Source organism: Phocoena phocoena, chromosome 13, assembly GCF_963924675.1.
Source record: "Phocoena phocoena chromosome 13, mPhoPho1.1, whole genome shotgun sequence".
NCBI classification, from domain to species: domain Eukaryota; kingdom Metazoa; phylum Chordata; class Mammalia; order Artiodactyla; family Phocoenidae; genus Phocoena; species Phocoena phocoena.
Window position 1 is genome coordinate 21,187,461 of NC_089231.1, and position 20,392 is coordinate 21,207,852.

The 20,392-nt window shown below is 39.4% G+C and overlaps 1 protein-coding gene across 1 annotated transcript in view; it reads right to left on the minus strand.

The window, feature by feature from the left end:
• The window catches only part of DCC (DCC netrin 1 receptor), a 771,692-nt gene that overhangs the window by 340,666 nt on the left and 410,634 nt on the right, over positions 1 to 20,392 (minus strand). The gene's annotated exons all lie outside the window — the stretch shown is intronic.

The following is a 20,392-nucleotide window of genomic DNA, read 5'->3' on the forward strand; positions in this document are numbered from 1 at the left end:
ATATTATTTTCTTATGGGTTCATAATTTCTATATAACAGGGCTATTGTAGAAACTGTACTGTAAATGATGCTATTATAGAAAAGCAAGTCTTCAAAATAATACAGTAATTAATATTATTGTTACCTGAAATCAAGTCCCTTAAACATTTCCAAATTTTGGTTCCCTCATCAGACAATTGGAGGAATAAGTATTTGCTCCTCTTAATTCTCAAGATTGTAAGAAGAACACAAGGAGAAGCTGTATGTGAAAAGGAAACAGTAAGCATAGCAGTCCATACCTGCATAGCGTGTAGCATGGGTCCTGGCCAGGATTATGTCTGTAAACATACGTTAAACCTTTCAACCTTCTCATAAATACTCCACACAGTTATTTTGTTATTATACAGACCACACATGTACGTTTAATTCTTATAGAAGAGTCCCAAGCAGAAATCCCTAGGAAGGGCACAGGTGTAGGCCTCTTGCTTGTTTCACACTTATTTGAGTGTATTTATATCTATAATATAAATATTATAGATACGATAGATATATTATAGATATAGTTATATAGATATATAATATATCTATTATTATATTAATAATAGATATATATTAATTATATATTATATATAATATATATTAATAATATATATTATTAATATATAATATTAATAATATTATATATTATTATATAGAGATATATAATATAGTTATATATTATAGATATATTATAATATAGATATATTATAGATATCTATAATATAAATATTATAGATACGATCAGAGAATCAGGTGTCTTCAGCTTAAGTGCAACCCAGAGTGTTCCCCATGGCGATGATGTAACTAAATCTCAGCAACCTTTCTCAAATTTGGCTTGTATTTATGGTCGGTATGGGAAGAATCAATATTTGATGTTTGTAGTTTTAATAGAGTCAATAAATGACATGTATGGATTGCTTTTATAAAAGAGCCCTGCTGCTGTGTATTCAAGGAGAAGGAAGCAGCAATCTTTCCTCCAGCAGTACAGCAAAAAGATCCTACCTTAAAAGATAGGGGAAGAAATGTATTGTTTATCTATCTCTAGGCTTTAAAAGATAAGTAACTGCCTTGGGTAAACTGACTCTTTGTGGAGGGACCATAGTTAGAGAAGAAATTTAGAACTCTCTTCTCCTAACACATAGGTTTCACAGAAGTTACCGATCTGGGCTACATCCTATCTAATAAAACTTTGGTGAGAGAGACTAACAGTAAAGAGTGTGGCCTCCAGAATAGGAGACCCTGGGTTCAAATCCATACCCTTGCTCAGGCTATATAGCCAGGGTCAATCTACTAAATGTTCTTGAGCTTAATTTTTTTTACCTTAAAAATGGGGTTGATGCTTCCCTGGTGGCACAGTGGTTGAGAGTCCGTCTGCTGATGCAGGGGACAAGGGTTCGTGCCCCGGTCCAGGAGGAACCCACATGCCGTGGAGCGGCTGGGCCCGTGAGCCATGGCCGCTGAGACTGCATGTCCAGAGCCTGTGCTCCGCAACGGGAGAGGCCACAACAGTGAGAGGCCCACGTACCGCAAAAAACAAAACAAAACAACAACAACAAAAAATGGGGTTAATACCAACACCTACCTCATGGCTTTGTTGTGGAGATTAATAATATATCATTTATGAAAGGCATCTAGTACCAAGGAAACGCTCAATAAATATTACCAATTTTCAAAGTGTGCCGGACATCATGAGAATCAGCAGTGGAAACAACGAAACCTTCCTTAAAATTTAGTCTAAGGTGATGGGGCCACAAGGAGCTAGGAGAGGTCCAGATGAGGTGGGAGAGATCATCAGGGGTGAGACCATACTGGGCCTTAAAGGCATTAGGAAGATTTTGAGTTTTAAGACTCATCAAGGTACTGATAGACTTAATCATTTTGTACTCTGTCCACTATACAAATTGTGAATTGAAGGGGGCAAATGTAGGTGTTGGGAGACCAGTTGGGAGAGTATTCTATAGCACAGAAGAGAAAGGTTAACAGCTTGATTTAGAATGATGGTGATGGACATGAAGAGAAAAAGAGGGATTCAAGAGCTACAGGGAAGGTAAAAACAACAGCATTTGATGGACTGGAGGTTGGGCAGTGAGAGGAGAGAAGCATCAAGAATGACTCCTATATTTCTGACTTGCATAACTGGTTGTTCCTCATGCTGTTCACTGAGATAGCAAACACTGGATTAAAGCGAGACTGGGCAGGTGTGTGGGTGTGGTGTGTGGGCAGGTGAATATCACAGTATTGGTACCCACACTGGGGTTGAAGTTCTTCACTATATACAGAGATACCCGGCTGGGTATTTATCCTCAGATGGATAGTCATAACCTATTATTTTTCTTCATCTTTACTTCTCTCTTAATTTCGTGGGCTCTGGGCTAGACAATTTCACACCCTAGTTCTGTGAATGTCCTCATCACAGACTTTCTTTCTTCTTTCTTTATTTCTCCTGCAATTTTTTCCTTTCTTTTTCCATATATAGTCAGCCGCTTTTTAGGAACATTAGCTAGTCTCCAGATTTTGTGATCATCTGTTTGTTCTATTCCCACCTAACTGAGCTCCTCTAAACCCACACTTTGCTCTTTTTTAAGGCACTCAAAATAATTACCCCAATTAACAGATCAGACTCTGCTAAGGCACTTTTTTCCAAGCAACGTATATACGTGTTGAGGAATTTTGCTCCATTCCGCTCCCGATACTTGAAAAAAAGAGCTCAAGAAAAAAATATCTTACAGTGGCAACAATAAAAATCCCAATAACAATGAACCTGGGTACACATGTGACCTTGACAATACTGAAATTAATATTCACTTTGCGATTCCACTGACATTTATCACTGAGAAGCACCTTTAATGCCCTTACACATACACACGTGCAAAGGGAAGATTGATCATTGCACAGGGCAGAAAACCTAGTTGTCCTCTATCTCTAAGAAGCATCTACAAGGCTCCCTGTCTGCTGACTGAACCACCCTGAGGATTAAGTTTATTTTATTTTATTTTATGTTCAGTATTCAAAAGATAAGAAGTTTATTAACCACATGGAAGATATGGGCTTGTTCAGAGATAGCAGCAGGAAGACAAATAGTCTTCAGCAGTAAATCATCTCACAGAAGTTAGACAATGACTTTAAGTAAAACTGAACACAGGGACACGGATGTACTATTCTGTATCCAAAGATTCCTTTTATTTCCCCAACCCCACCTCCTTGGCTTTAATTTTCATTGGTGCCATAAAGTTTCAGACCAATAGGAAAGAAATGTCTTTGACTCAAACATTCAAAGGCCATTGATTATAATGTTCACTAAATCTGGAGTAAAATAAGGAAAATAGTGGTTAAACATGACGCTATTTAGATAATATTCAGAAATATTTAAGAAGATGGATTTGTTTAACCATTGTATTTCAATAACTCCAAAACTCATTTTAATATCAGATTGGCAGTCTTTTTGACTTCCTTGTGGCTGGGTATAAGACATAGGGAATATATCAAAGTCGTCCCTGTCCAGTATAACGTGAGGCATGAATACTCATATGTAATTTGAATTTTCTAGTAGCCACATTAAAAAGGTAAAAATGAAATAAGTGAAATTAATTAAATATATAACCTAACATATCTAAAATACGGTCACTTCAAATCATAATCAATATGAAATGTGTTAATGTGATAGTTTATGTTGCTTATAGTAAGTCTTTAATAGCCAGTGTGGATTTTACTCTCTCAGGACTCCTCAATTTGGGCAAAAGCCACATTTCAAGTGCTCCACAGACACTTGTGGCTAGTGGTTACCATACCCAACACTACAGAAGTAAGAAATGCCACTAGAATAACTCAAGAACTCTAGGGGCTTCCCTGGTGGCGCAGTGGTTGAGAGTCCGCCTGCCGATGCAGGGGACACGGGTTCGTGCCCCGGTCCGGGAGGATCCCACATGCTGCGGAGCGGCTGGGCCCGTGAGCCATGGCCGCTGAGCCTACGCGTCCGGAGCCTGTGCTCTGCAACGGGAGAGGCCACAACAGTGAGAGGCCTGCGTACCGCAAAAAAAAAAAAAAAAAAACTCTAGAAAATTTAGTATGCGCAAAGAGAGTGGCAAAATTACTGTAAGAACATTAAATTATCAAAAGGACAGAGAACAAATCATACTCCAAGTGATAAAATTAATCAAGCTGTTGGCATAATCTAAGATGTGGGTGATATGTTCAATCTATTATTACACTGTTATTTGTGGTTTAAAATTATATTAAATGATGAAACATAACCCAGAAGGGGCATCAAGTCATTTCTGGGGATCCTAAGCATTTGGTTAGATTGAACTACAAGTCAGTCCCTCTGAAGAATGGAAGTGATAATAATAATTTTTTTATTTCACTGCAAGGTAGTAGGAGAAGACTTTGAATCAAGTCTTCAGCAGACAGCACACTGAAGGTTAAGCTCAAGTGATTTACAACAGAGAGGAGAAATGATGTCCCTAGCATGTTCTTCAGCGTGGGGGTTAGCATAACTCACTCAGACCGGCATAAGCTCAATAATGCTGGGATTTTTTAAATATTATACTGCTATGGCAATGTTTTCTTGAATAATAAGAATTTTAACTCATTACAGAATTGTTCAAATGCAGTTAGCTTTCAGGTAACTGTTTTTCCATTTCCCTGAAATTATCACGGCTAATCTTGACACACAGACATGCGTTAGCACTGGGGTAGGAATGTTATGCCATGTTCTAATCACAAATCTGACAGTGTTAGTTTTGTCGCATTTAATTTCGTCACAGCTAATGGAGGAGTTAGGTTGGACCAAAATTCTTTTTCACAGGATGTTTCACAGGTACAGGGGATTGCTATGGGCTGAAGTTGAAAGATTTCAAGGTGATGACACGCAATTAATGCTTTGGGTCGTAGCTGTTAAAACCAAAGTCAAGGTGCTGCCATCAATGTTCGTGAGTAAAAGATCATGGCGTTTTTATCAACTGAAGGTCAAACAGTGGAAATCTGAGGGTGTGGCCAGTGCCTGTCACAGCTCATGCTGGCAGCTTTTGCAAACTGTTACTCAACTGATTTCTTTCACTTGCTAGTTTGCTTCGGGCCACCTAAGCAGTTCGCAGTCCTTAATATTCAGAAAGTACTGTGTCCTACAGCCTACAAGGCAGGGTTAGAATTCTGGAGAGCGGAAGAAGGTAGGAACGTATCAAGTATGATTTTAAGGAACTAAGGGTACTTTTAATATTTCTCTGCTTGAGAGACAATAACTGAAATTATTTTTTAAATGAAAAAGGTAGCTTCTTAATTTTTAAAAAATGTGTATATTGTTGAGGATCTTGGCATCTATGTTCAAAAGTGATATGGGCCTGTAATTTTCTTTTTTATGATATCTTTGCCTGGTTTTGGTATCAGGGTGATGCTGGCCTCATAGAATGAGCTTGGGAGTGTTCCTTCCTCTGCAATTTTTTGGAATAGTTTGAGAAGGATAGATGTTAACTCTTCTCTAAAAAAAGGGTACAAATGAACTTATTTACAAAACAGAAGCAGAGTCAATGTAGAAAACAAACTTATGGTTACCAGGGAGTAAGGTGGGGGGGAAAAATTGGGAGATCGGGATTGACATATACCCTCTACTGTATATAAAATAGGTAACCAATAAGGACCTACTGTATATATAGCACAGGGAAATCTACTCAATACTCTGTAATGGTCTATATGGGAAAAGAATCTTAAAAAAGAGTGAATAAATGTATATGTATAAGTGAATCACTTTGCTGTACACCTGAAACTAACACAACATTGTGAATCAACTATACTCCAATAAAAATGAAAAAAATATGTCTGTATACGTATGCATATATGTATATGTGTGTGTGTGTGTGTGTGCATATATATATGTATACAATAGTTTTCTCAGTCCTCACCCACATTACTTGGAATCTTACTAACAATCTATATGATTTTTAGGGAAGTTTATGTATTGGGTTGACTAGTTCCCCCATCCACCGCCCCCTGCCTAATTCACGTGTACCCAGAAAGGCTTTTGCAGATATAATTACCTAACTTAAGGCAAAGTCATACTAGATTAGGGTGGGCTCTAAATCCAATACGACTGGCGTCCTTATAAAAAAAAGAAGACACAAAGGGACATGGCCACAGAGGGGAGAAGGTCATGTGAAGATGGAAGCAGAGACTGGGTGATACACCTATAAACCAAAAAATGCCAAAGGATTGTCAAAACCACCAGAAGCCGGGAAGCAACAAGGAAAGATTTTTCTCTAAAACCTTCAGAGGGAGCATGGGTCTGCAGACACCTTGATTTCAGATTTCTAGTCTCCGGAACTGTCAGAGAATACATTTCTGTTGTTTTAAACCAGGCAACATGTGGCACTTTGTCACAGCAGCCCCAGGGAGCTAACACAGGCAGGATAATCCCTATTTTAGGAGAGAAAATTGAAAATCAGAAAAGGTAAGTGACCTTCTCAAACACGTAACAGCAATATACAGAGAATGTCTCAGTCTAGAACCCAGGTATTTTGTATATTGGTTTAGTGTTACATCCATTTTCAAAACAAGGAAGCAGATTTTTTGTAAGCAGAGTTATCTAACATAAATAACCCTGGATGAGCAATCTAGACATAGACACAGGCCTGGTGATACCCGCTGTGTACTGACCCATCCTACGACTGGCCTTAAGCTCCCTGCTCCCCAAATTTATTCTTTGTATAACTCAATGATTGAAATCAGCTATCTCAAATAGATTTTATGAACTTGACTTTATGCTTCAGATCACTGGGTGAATGTTTTGGATTCTGGGTACCCTGAGTTAACGGGGTGTATAAGATTTCCCAAGACAGGGAAAAGGGTAAAGAAAAGGGATATTACAAACCGAAAGGCAAACTCCTTGTGAATTCTGTAGTCTTTACTTGGACCTATAAACCAGGCTTCCACTGATAAAATGCTGATGCCATCTCAGAGAATAAGGTGACTCAACTTCTGGGTCATTTCTGAATAGACATTCTATTAGAATTCAATCTCCTGTTTAATGAACACAGGCAAAGGACATATCAGAACACAAGCTGGTTCTGGGCTAACACTTATTTTGGCACTAACTAGCCCCCTTTGGATTGGTTTCTTGGAAAATCTTGGCAGCAAGAAGACTGGGCTGTGCATCTGAGGTATCCTTTTAGTCAATTCTCCCTTTCTGGGATCAGCCAATCAAATTACACTTCACTGGCCTGCCAGGATGCTTTCTGAGAAGGATGCTTCTCTGTGATTGACAAATGTTTGAGTGTCTTCTGAGCATGGCACTGTGCATCCCCTTGTAACACATGAATCAGGGACATGTAGGGCACAGATATTTTATAGTTGACAACACGGAGAATTTGCCCGTTACTCCAACAACTGTTCAGTTTTGCCACTATAATAAGCTAAATACTGCATGACCTTGGCCGTTGGCTAGCAGTATGTGGCGTGTTCTTTTGTTTTTCTATTCAAAATATCGGGTACCTTCTTTGAACTTACAGTCTAATTAAATAAATAAAACCTGAATCCATTTAACAGTCAAACCAAACCTATTTTTTTTTAATTTTTTTGTTTTTTTTGCGGTACGCGGGCCTCTCACTGTTGTGGCCTCTCCCGTTGCAGAGCACAGGCTCCGGACGCGCAGGCTCAGCGGACATGGTCACGGGCCCAGCCGCTCCGCGGCATGTGGGATCTTCCCGGACCGGGGCACGAACCCTTGTCCCCTGCATCGGCAGGCGGACTCTCAACCACTGCGCCGCCAGGGAAGCCCAAACCTAACATATTTTTTTAAAAAGTCTTGATTTGTCCCTCATGTCTCTCCCCTCCCCACACACCCTCCAAGCTGGCTCTTTATCAAGTTTCAGAACCCAAAATGGTCCCACAATTCACCTAGTTTCTGAGGCTTAACATCAAAGAGTAAATCTGACTCCTGTCTTTTCTCCTATCCCACACCCAGCAGCAAGTCTCATCTTTTCCAAAGGCGTCCTGAATCCTACCAATCCTTAATACCTCTACCGTTTCCCCCCAAACAGGATCTACCAACATCTCTTGACTGTACTACACATTAGCCTCCTCTCCAGCTCCCACTTCTAAAATGAAAATTGCATCATGTCACCCCTTCCTGTGCACATGTCTCTGCACTGAGAACTAATCCACCCTCCTTACTGTGGCTTCAAGGTTTCTCATGTCTGGGCCCTGCTACCTGTGGACTCCTCTCTTCACTCTCCCTCTTCTTTGTTCTGCTGCCACACAGTGGTCCTCTTCCTCTTCCTCTCCAGGGACTTGGCACTCGCTATTGGCTCTGCCTAAAATGTGGCTGCCCAAGATCTTTGCTGGCATCCCTCCAAATTCATTCCCAGGTCCCCTTAAACGCCTCTTCTTCAGAAAGGCTCTCCTGACTTTCCTTTCTAGAATCACCTCTATCCTTTTCATTCTCTATCTCCTTAAACTAGTTTATTCTTCTGCATGCCTTATTTTTATTTGTTTATTGTCCCTTTCTATTGCTAGAATAGAAACCTCATAAAGATAAACATTTGTCTGTCTTTTTTTTTTTTACTGCTCAACTCCCAGTGCTGAGAAATATAGGGTAGCCCACTAGGGTCACACAATAACTATCTGTCGAAAGAAAAAAATGAATGAATGAAAGACGTGAACAAATTTGGAGCGGGAAAAATGAGCTTATGCAGACTAACAAATGGATCCATGGGGTGAATTAGCCAGAGCGGGCTTTCTGCGTTTAAAATCTTAAATAAAATCGTAAAATCGAAATAGAAGAGACTTATGAAATAGCCTAAAGAAGAAAGAGAGCATTTCAAACACATGTCAGCAGCCCATAGATAGAAATGAACAAATTATGTGCATTGTTAAGGAACACGACTTCATGAGAATAATTAGAACACAGCAATGATGGAATGCAAGATTATAATTGCATTTATTGCGGACTGAAAAAGTGCCAGAGAGCAGGCTAAGTATTGTATGCTAAACACCTCATTGAATTCTCAGGATAATCATTTGAGGATGTACTGTTTTGTCCCATTTTACAGATTTTTCTTTTAAGTTTTACAACATCCCTGCAAGATCTCCCTATTTTACATATGAGGAAGCCGTGGTTTAGCAAAACCAGCTTACCCCTAGTTAGCTTGTAAGTAAAAATGACAGAATTCTAATCCAATCTGATTTCTGAATGCTTGTTCTCAACTACCTTTCTCTCTCCTCCATTCTAAAGACCTGGAACACTAATTACAGATTAAAATAAGGTGGTAATGAACAGGTTACCTGCATTAATCACGGGCTCAGAGTTCCACTATTTGACTTCCAGTTAATAAAAAGCCATGATCATTTCCTCTTGGACACTGGTGGCACCATCTTGACTCCAATTTTAACATCGGACATTGAAAGCAGTAGTTGTGTGGCCTCACCTTAAAAATCTTTCAATTTCAACCCATGGAAATCCCCTGTATCTGTCAAACATCCTGTGGTCAGAAATTCTGGCCCAGTTTAAACCCAATATTGGATGTGATATGGGGCTTTCCAAGGTGGGAAGATAGGGCTGAGACCCAAAAGAGTTTTCACAGAGCAGGGAATAGTTGTAGGTATTATTCCCCTCAGCTGTGTTCCTACAAAGTAGAAATAATATCTTTATTAAAACAATATAACAATGCAGGAACATTGGAATCAGAGAATAAGAGTTAAAGTCAAATTATTATCCTTTTGTGTAGCACATAAGATACTTCAGAGTAGACAGAATATGACCTGCAGTTAAAAGAGTCCGTAAAATAGTGATTTAAAAATGAGTTCCACTAAAAGTAGAACTACCATATGACCCAGCAATCCCACTACTGGGCATATACCCTGAGAAAACCATAATTCAAAAAGAGTCGTGTACCACAATGTTCATTGCAGCTCTATTTACAATAGCCAGGACACGGAAGCAACCTAAGTGTCCACTGACAGATGAATGGATAAAGAAGATGCGGCACATATATACAATGGAATATTACTCAGCCATAAAAAGGAATGAAATTGAGTTATTTGTAGTGAGGTGGATGGACCTAGAGTCTCTCATACAGAGTGAAGTAAGTCACAAAGAGACAAACAAATACCGTATGCTAACACATATATATGGAATCTAAAAAAGAAAAGACAAGGTTCTGAAGAACCTAGGGGCAGGACAGGAATAAAGTTGCAGACGTACAGAATGGACTTGAAGACACGGGGAGGGGGAAGGGTAAGCTGGGGCGAAGTGAGAGAGTGGCATGGACGTATATACACTACCAAATGTAAAATAGATAGCTAGTGGGAAGCAGCCACATAGCACAGGGAGACCAGCTCAGTGCTTTGTGACCACCTAGAGGGGTGGGATACGGAGGGTGGGAGGGAGACACAAGAGGGAGGAGATATGGGGATATATGTATATGTATAGCTGATTCACTTTGTTATAAAGCGAAACTAACACACCGTTGTAAAGCAATTATACTCCAATAAAGATGTTAAAAAAAAAATGAGTTTCACTCTTTTTGGGTTGGGTATCACATGACGATGGTCAACTATAAATTTCTTCAGGTGCTACTTTCTAAAAAGTACTATCATGTTTCATACTAAAACACAAAATGTATATGTGTGTACATAGATGTATGTATATATGTATTAAATTATATATTATTTATACGCTAATATCTTATAATCCTAACTTTAGGTTAAAAAAAAGAGGAAATAAATTTGATCCCACAGTATGATTTAGAACAATTTATCTTACTATATTTTCTTCAAAAATTTCATCTCTAAACTTTTGGATACTATTCCGCCCATCTTATTTTACCTTCTATCCCTCCAGCACCTTATAAAAGGCTTGACACATAGTAGGTGCTCAATAATTGCTTCTGGACCATTCAGATAAAAGGGCTGTCAAGATGAGAGAATATATAAATACACATGAGTAAAAATGCTATATTCTGTTTGTCTTTACTCTTCTTCACTTCATGAACACCAGCTTTCCATAGAATCCAATATAACTGAAGGAGTCCCATTAAAGGAGCTCAGCTCAGCTGTTTTATCTTTGAAGTAGAGTTTTATTTGGCTGCTGCAGCATGATGACAATATCCCTGATGATGCTCAAGCTCTATTTTGCTCTAATTCAGTTTACCAAGCAACCTACTTTCATTTTCAGTAGGCTACATAACCAAACAAGGCAATTAAACCCAAAACAAATCTACCTTTTTGGGAGCTCATTATCCCAGGCTAGATACCCATACTCTCCAGGAACTTCTCATTATTATGACACTCTCTTGTCATCTTTCTTCACACTCCCTAATAGCAGTCAGAAATCTGTAGCTTTTTTCTCTATACTTTCTCACCAAGTAGATAGCTTCTTTAGATGTTTGGTTATACCAGTGGAAGGAGCCAGTAGAGGCTTTTTAGGGGAATTGAATTATGCTGTACCACTGATTAACCCAAACAACAAGTCATCTTTGTCCTTCATCCTTAATTTTGCACTGAAAGATATATATGTATTATATATAATATATATAATATGTATATATATTTTTTTATCTGAGAAAATATTTAGGGAGCTTTGAGAAACTAATCAGAAAATATGTTCAGATCTAGATTCTCTGGTCTTTTAAAAATTAATCTTTTACATTAATTCAACACATAATGAACTTTTTCAACTTTCAAAGGGGACTAATCTATTAAATACCTTTTTAATGAGTTCTGCTTAATTAAAATAGTTTACACTAGACTAATAGTTCCTTGGGAGTCAGGACATTTTCTGACTTGCTTTTGTATCCTCATGTACTAGCAGAGCATCTAGATCAGGGGTGCCCACTAGAACTTTCTGCAATAATGGTCATGTTCTCTGTGCTGCCCTATACAGTAGCCAGCAGTCATATATGAACTCTTGAAATGTGGCTAATGAGGCGCTGAATTTTTAGTTTTCAATTTTGTTTAAATTTTAAGTGTTACCTTGACAGATGTGGTTAGTGTGCCTGCCTTTTAGAGTTTATTTTACATCAATACATTGAAATGTAAATAGGCACATGTAGCTAATGGTGATTGTATGGGACCATGAAGTCTAGGACATAGCACAAAAGAATCATTTTGAATGACTGACTGAATGAATGAATAAGTACAGAATGACTCACCTTTTGCTTTCAATTTTTCTAACGTGATTAAACAACCCACCCTCACAAGCCTACCTCTAATTCTTCCAGTAATATACATCACTGTAGAAGATATAATACCTCGTTAATTGACCATTAAATCCAAATGGGGGCTTCTCTGGTGGCGCAGTGGTTGGGAGTCCGCCTACCGATGCAGGGGACACGGGTTCGTGCCCCGGTCCGGGAAGATCCCACATGCCGCGGAGCGGCTGGGCCCGTGAGCCATGGCCGCTGAGCCTGCGTGTCCGGAGCCTGTGCTCCGCAACGGGAGAGGCCACAGCAGTGAGAGGCCCGCGTACAGAAAAAAAAAAAAAAAAAAAAAATTCCAAATGGATTCCTTAAGCCTTCGTTGCCGGGGATACCATACCATAAGCCTTTAAAGTCTCTCATCTTATACTTGTAATACCTGAAAACATGTTTTGCAATGAGAGAATATTTAAATTATACCAGCATTTGTGTGTTACCTAAAAAGATGAAACATCAGTGCTTATATTTCTTTCTTTCTACTATTAGTCTATAGCCACGTACACGACCACAAAACTGGACCAGATGATTGGCTCACGGTCAACTTCTCCTCCACAGTCATCCCAAATATTCATTCAAATTACCATGCAGACAATAATTGGAAACCAGTTTAAGTGATACAAGAAATTAGCTAGACAGAACTGTAATTTACTTGGCTTGCTTAATTTATAGAATCATGATGAATAAACACTGCTGATATGTATCATCTCCACCACAAATTAAGTACAAATCAGATTCTACCAGCAAATGTTAACCAACTAGCTACTCGCGAAATGGCAATGCTGTGACACATTTTATGGGATAATAGAGTGTTTTCTGCTCATAAAGCTTCAAAATTTAGTTAGGGTTGCAAAGATGTACAAGAGGCAAATTAGACAACAAACCAGTCTACAATAGCGTGCTAAGTAATAGGGAGGGGATGATTAGGGGGAAAGTAATAATATACATAAATGGCTGATTGCATAGTAATCAAGCCTTATTACCTTAGTGATTACTCTAGAGTGTCCCACTTTGGTTGTCAGTGCAGGGCAGTTGGAATTATGTTTCCATTTGATCCCATTAGGGGCAGGGAACTTCTCTCTATTGAGTGCCTACTAGATGCCAGGTAAGACTCAGGGGCTTCCCATACGTTATCACGTTTCATCTTTACAATCTGGGAATGAAACTGAGGAGGACCCTGTGGGGCTCCTGGGTACGGAAGCCTTTTTGGCCCCTGTTTCTTGTAGGCAAGACTCCTGCCTCGATGACCTTCCTTGAGTTCCAAAGGGCAGATGCAAACAGTTGGTAGTCAAGGGAGGCCCAGCCACAAAACCACCTGAGGCAAAATTAAACGGACCAGAGAAGCTCATCAAGATTAAGAGTCGGACCACCTGAGACCCTGCACACACCCTAATCCTGTCAGCAACCCCACCCTTGAACTATTGCTCTAAAACTCCTCATCAAATCCTCCTAGGTTGGGATACACAGTGTTTTGACGCAGGAGTCTGCTGTGTCCCCCTTTGCCTGGAAAAATGATAAAGCTCTCCTTTTCTACTTCACCCAAAACTTCTGTCTCCGAGATTCGATTCAGCACCGGTGCACAGAGAGGCTGTGCTTTTGGCATCAGGAGGAGGAGGGGTAAATCATTCATATCTCCAATTTATAATCAAGAACAATGAGTTTTCAAGGATTAAGGAACTTGTCCTAGGATATGGATAGTAATGTTTGGAGACATAATGTTCAGAGACTTTCCAGTACCCCCCATAACAACCATAGAAGTAGAGCTTTATTAGAATTAAAAAAAAAAAAATCCAGGGACAGATGAAAAAGGCAAATATGTCTATTTCCTCTGTATAATATATTCTTTTTTTAAACAGTTAATTATCTTTTTTAAAAATTTATTTATTTTATTTTTGGCTGCCTTGGGTCTTCGTTGCTGCGTGTGGGCTTTCTCTAGTTGCAGCGAGCAGGGGCTACTCTGTTGAGGTGTGCGGGCTTCTCATTGCGGTGCAGCACGGGCTCTAGGCACGCAGGCTTCAGGAGTTGTGGCAATGTGGGCTCAGTAGTTGTGGCTCGTGGGCTCTAGAGCACAGGCTCAGTAGTTGTGGCGCATGGGCTTAGTTCCTCTGCGGCACGTGGGATCTTCCCAGACCAGGGCTCGAACCCATGTCCCCTGCATTGGCAAGCAGATTCTTAACCACTGCGCCACCAGGGAAGCCCCGTAAAGTATTTTTTGCTTTTGTTTTTATTTTTAGCCTGCACAGCGAAGCATATGGGATCGTAGTTCCCTGACCAGGGATCGAACCCGTGCCCCCTGCAGTGGAAGCGCAGAGTCTTAACCACTGGACCACCAGGGAAGTCCTATTTCCTCTGTATAATATATTCTGAAGTCGATTTGGGGGTTGCTTTCACTCATCTTTTCAGTGTAAAGAATATAATGGACTAAGAATATTACTTACAACACTTAACTATAAAAGGGTTTTGTGGATAATTGGGTTGTGGTCTAGCAAATAGGCTCCCCATTCTAACTGAAGCCTCCAGCCAGTATGTGGTCCATTTTAACATCCTTCATGATTAAACTGCCTTAACAGCATCTTAAAGGACCCCGAATAATAATTCAAAAATTCTCCACATGTGGTATGAAAAGATTAGACAAGTCTTAAGCACACGGGGACTTAAATCCAGCTGATAATACAGCAAAGAAATTATACACCATAAAGGCAGAGGGAAGAGCAAGGGTTTAGCCAAAGGAAGATATAATCAGGAGACACAGACCTTCCTATAAATCAAGCCTTTGTATTCTGGGTGATTATTTCATAAACTGGATCTTGGGCTGCTGATCTCTTTAAATGATTACTGCAGTACGTGTGCACTTTTTAGAAACAGTTGCTGGCTGATTTATATTTCAGACATGTTTTCCATCAGTGTTTATTCCTTGAGAATATGGTTTTCATAACAGAGTTGCTATTTTCAAATAATATGGAAACCTTGAAATTCAATTTGTATAAAAGCTATGTCATTTTAGTGTACAATTACTACATCACATTTGGAAAAACAGTGATAAAACGAGCAAGCAAATGCTAACCAGACGAGACCCGTTTTCAAAAGATAAGATCATTTTGTCAGTGAGAGAACAATGAAAACGTCCCCCCACCTTTGCCTCTAAATTCTGCAATTCTAACCAAGGAATAAAATCAGCCTCTGAACTTCCTCTAAAAACACAGAAAGGTGAGCTTATAAGAAGTCGAGAGAGAAGAAAGAGTAGGGAAAAGAAAGGGGAGGGAGGGGGGGGGGACGGGAGGTGGGAGGGGAGTGGGGAGAGGAGGAAATGAAGCACAGGATCTCTAAGGTGTTCCATCTTACTCAGGAATTGGTGTATTACTGAGCAGGTTTGGAGAGGATGAAGTGTTCCTTACTCTAGAAATATTTTTAAATTGCTAAAATGGCATTTTGTGTTAACAACAGAAGATGAAATACACATGCCGTGCCTATTAGTCCTGATAACATAATTTATTTATCCTAATGTCTGTAATAAAGACAGCGAGTGAGCTACACAATACTCTTAATCTAAATGAATTGAAGGAGTTTGCGGTTTTGCACATGTAAAAGATATTCTAAAGTACTGTTTATCTAGGCTGAACTGTTCCTATCTACCTATCTACTCAGCAAGAGATTAATTATCCAAGGACAATTATCCAATCCTTAATGAAACACACAGGTCACCCTGCAAGTAAACAATGGGCTGCAAAGGAAATAATCCTTACTCCATACAGTGGTAAGAAGAGAGGTGATTTAATAAAACAAAGGTGTTATTAAAGGCCAAAATATCGTTAGCATTGTAAGACCACTATCACTGCCCTTAATGAAAAAACTTCAAGATAATTTCAATGTTTCAAAGCCAGAATGATTTTCTACTTTCATTTTCTGGAGAAAGATAACTTATATGAGACAACAATACCAACAAGTAACCTTTTATTCAGTTAGGTGTTTAGTTTATATTTTATGCCTTATCATCATTTATGCTAATTTTTAAGCAAAGTAAATGCTTACAGAAACCAGCACCCAGTGAGTTCTTCTACATAAATTCTCAGACTGCTTTCTGAATGAGGAAGAATGGAAGATATATACAAAGGACCGAAGCAGCTGTCTTTGTAATAAAGCACTTATTTGAGGAGGTAAGCACAATATGATTAAGGCATAAAAAATTACCTAGAAAATATGTGAGACCGAGCAGGACCCTACGGGGCTCCTGGGCATGGAAGCATTTTCATGTCCCCCGTTTCTTGTAGGGAACAGACTCCAGCCTCCATGACCTTCCCTGAGATCCAAAGGGCAGATTTGAACAGTTGCTAATCTGGGAAGGGAGGGGATGCAGAGACAAGGGAGGAACAGTCAAGGAACAATAGTGCAGCCTTGGGGCAGGGTCCTGCTGCTGCCTCAAGGGATACACATAACACTGCCTTTAAACCCGTTATAGAATTAAAATCCAGCAAATGAAGATGTTAGCATTCTTTATGCCAGAGGAGACCATCTGAGGCCAGACTAAAGGGACCAGAAAGTTCATCAAGAAGATTACCTGAAACAAGATTAAAGAGCCTAAACCCTGTACACACCCTAATCTTATCAGCAACCCCACCCTTAAACCACTGCCATAAAACTCCTCAGCAAATCCTCCCTGGTTGGTACACATAGTTTTCGAGGGCAGGAGCCTGCTGTGTTCCCCTTTGCCTGGCAAAGCAATAAAGCTTTTCTTTTCTACTTTGCCCAAAACTCTGTCTCCGAGATTCGATCTGGCACCGGTACACAGAGGCTGAGCTCTTGGCATCATATGCCTTGGCCGTCACAAGTAATGGGCTCATAAAACCAATCTGTGATTCAGACTTTTAATATTTCATTTAACAAATTCTTACAGGTTTCCTTACTTGTTTTGTTGCTGTTACATATTTAAAGTATTTGCTTCCTCAGGAAGCTTCTGAGAGCCCTAAGTGCTGTTACTTCATTACACACATATGCTTTCTTAACCTGTCAGACAGTGTAGAATAGTATTAGGAACACACTGGGTGTTCATTAAACACACTTGTAAGTTGAATTATGCTATTGTTTTTACTTTATAAAGGTTAAGGCCATATGTGTAATACAAATAATCACAGACTTATCTTTTTGATTAGTTATACTAAAAATGTTGTATCATGAGTAACATTTTTAATGAAATGAGGCGTTATTATTAGTCAGTATACAAATAAAAAAGACTTTCTTGTCCCTTGGCTTGGAAATGTCCCTTGGTTTTTAAAAATGTGAATTAAAAAAATGCTGGGGGCTTCCCTGGTGGCACAGTGGTTGAGAGTCCGCCTGCTGATGCAGGGGACACGGGTTCGTGCCCCGGTCCGGGAAGATCCCACGTGCCGCGGAGCGGCTGGGCCCGTAAGCCTGCACGTCCGGAGCCTGTGCTCCGCAACGGGAGAGGCCACAGCAGTGAGAGGCCCGTGTACAGAGAAAAAAAAAAAAAAAATGCTGGATATTGATTTTCAAACTGGATACTTAAAAATAATGGTATTAATAGAAGAAAAATAATGTTGCTCAGTCCTAGAAGTGAAACTGACTGTGTAGAATTTTCATCAGAAATGTAATGTAATCATAGCCAGTCAGCCTTGAAAAGTACACTAAAACAATTCCAGGGATAACAGTTGGATTAGGAAGTGAAGAATTCAGACGATCCATAGAAATTGGATCTTCTGAAAATGAACATTCTTTTAAAGTTTAAGTTCTGCCATGAGAAAATTGAACAAGATTTTTTTACAGAATTTTTTATGGGTTTTTCAACTATCAGTCTGTATACAACATGGCATATACCATTTTCAAAAATATATATTTTGACTTAATTTGTTTTTATTCAAGTTTATTGATTAAAATACCAAATATTCATAAAAGTTATTGATTCTGTATATATACGATCTGTGAAAAGTCATTGAAGAGGGGCTTCCCTGGTGGCGCAGTGGTTGAGAATCTGCCTGCCAATGCAGGGGACACGGGTTTGAGCCCTGGTCTGGGAAGATCCCACATGCCGCAGAGCAACTAGGCCCGTGAGCCACAACTATTGAGCCTGGGCGTCTGGAGCCTGTGCTCCACAACAAGAGAGGCCGCGATAGTGAAAGGCCCGCGCACCGCGATGAAGAGTGGCTCCCGCTTGCCGCAAGCAGAGAAAGCCCTCGCACAGAAACGAAGACCCAACACAGCCAAAAATAAATTAATTAATTAATTAATTTTTTAAAAAGTCAATGAAGAAATTGATGACTCAAATTACATGTGAACATAGTCACTGCACAGTGGAAATCAGCATTATCTCATGATTTCAATCCAAACAACAACAAAACGTTCTTAAGAAGAGAAACCTGGAAGTCGGACCAGCTTTGTGGGCATACGACTAACGAAGCTGCACAAGATCCCACGCTTAGGAAGGTCCCGCGTGGAGCATGGCTTAATGCTCTACTGTAGCTTCTGGGTCCTGCAAATTATTTAGCCTGTCCTGCCTGGGAGGCTGAATTTTTTTTTTTTAACATCTTTATTGGACTGTAATTGCTTTACAATCGTATGTTAGTTTCTGCTTTATAACAAAGTCAATCAGTTATACATATACATATATCCCCATATGTCTTCCCTCTTGTGCCTCCCTCCCTCCCACCCTCCCTATCCCACTCCTCTAGGTGGTCACAAAACACGGAGCTGATCTCCCTGTGCCATGAGGCTGCTTCCCACTAGTTATCTATTTTACATTTGGTAGTGTATATATGTCCATATATACACTGCCACTCTCTCACTTTGTCCCAGCTTACCCTTCCTCCTCCCCGTGTCCTCAAGTCCATTCTCTAGTACATCTGCGTCTTTATTCCCGTCTTGCCCCTAGTTTCTTCAGAACCACTCTTTTTGTTTTGTTTTTTAGATTCCATATATATTTGTTAGCATACGGTATTTGTTTTTCTCTTTGTGACTTACTTCATTCTGTATGACAGACTCTAAGTCCATCCACCTCACTACAAATAACTCAATTTCGTTTCTTTTTATGGGATCTGAAACCTGTACCTTACTATGTCCTTAAAGATGCTATGTGAGGTTTTATTTCTATGAGGCAAATATCTCTAAGACTTGTCCAGCTTAGTCATATCCCCACCCCCAACAAATACTTTATTGCAATTTGTCCTCATCTGGTCTTTGTAGCCTTGGCTGAGTGGAAGAAGGAAGGGAGATTCTGCCCAGTATGCAGAGCATCATACCAGCTGCCAGTCTACGTCTCAGTTACTCTTCTTCAACATATTGATTTCAAATCCTTAAGAACTGACCTAGTCCAAAGATTATCTTCTCATATGTACCAATGAAAATCTTTCTGATTTCTACTTCACCTTCTTCCAAAAGCACGTGAGGTGATTTTGAAGTTAAATATAGTTTTAAATAAAATGATTGGGAATACAGAGAAAATAGCATCATTCAAAAAAAAAAAGCAAAAAACAGGAGTAGATGAAACTAGGTGTCTAAATCTCTAAATAATGTCGTTTGTTACAAGTAGTCCTTCATGTCATTTAGATGTTAGATTACAATTATTTTAAAACTCTAAACCAAATAAAGCTGGCAGACTACTCACCAGTAATAACCTTTCCAAATAAATTAGAAGTTTAGTAGAAAAATCAAAATTTTGTAAGATACAGAAATATTTTTCAAATGTGCGGTTTGGGGGCTGTTCCTTTATAAAAGTAGAAATCACTAAATTACAACTTGGTCCAATAACGTTCAGCTGCATTACTTTGTGATCATGGAGCTTAATATAGGGATTTATGTTAAAGGACAATGAGATTGCCCAATAGAGATTTTCTCTTTACATTTCTTAAATCTAGATTCACTTTTGGAAGCTTCTTAAGGGCATTCGGTGCATGAGTAAGTTCTTGAATAATCCCTGTATTGAGAAGTCCTATGCCATTTTTCTTCTCCTTTGATGTTATACTTTTTATAGACAAACTTAGAAAAATCTGAAAAAATCAATGCAGGAGGCTGAAACCCAATGTTGATGATGAAGTACTGGCGGGTAGAGTCAGTCACTTACTTGGGAGTGAATATGTAGACTGTGCGGATGGACCAGGCCTTGATAGCTGTTAATTTGTCATTATGGAGATCTGGCCAAAGTGGGAAGGCCATTTTGTTAAAGTTATCTTACGTTTAAAAACCCTCGG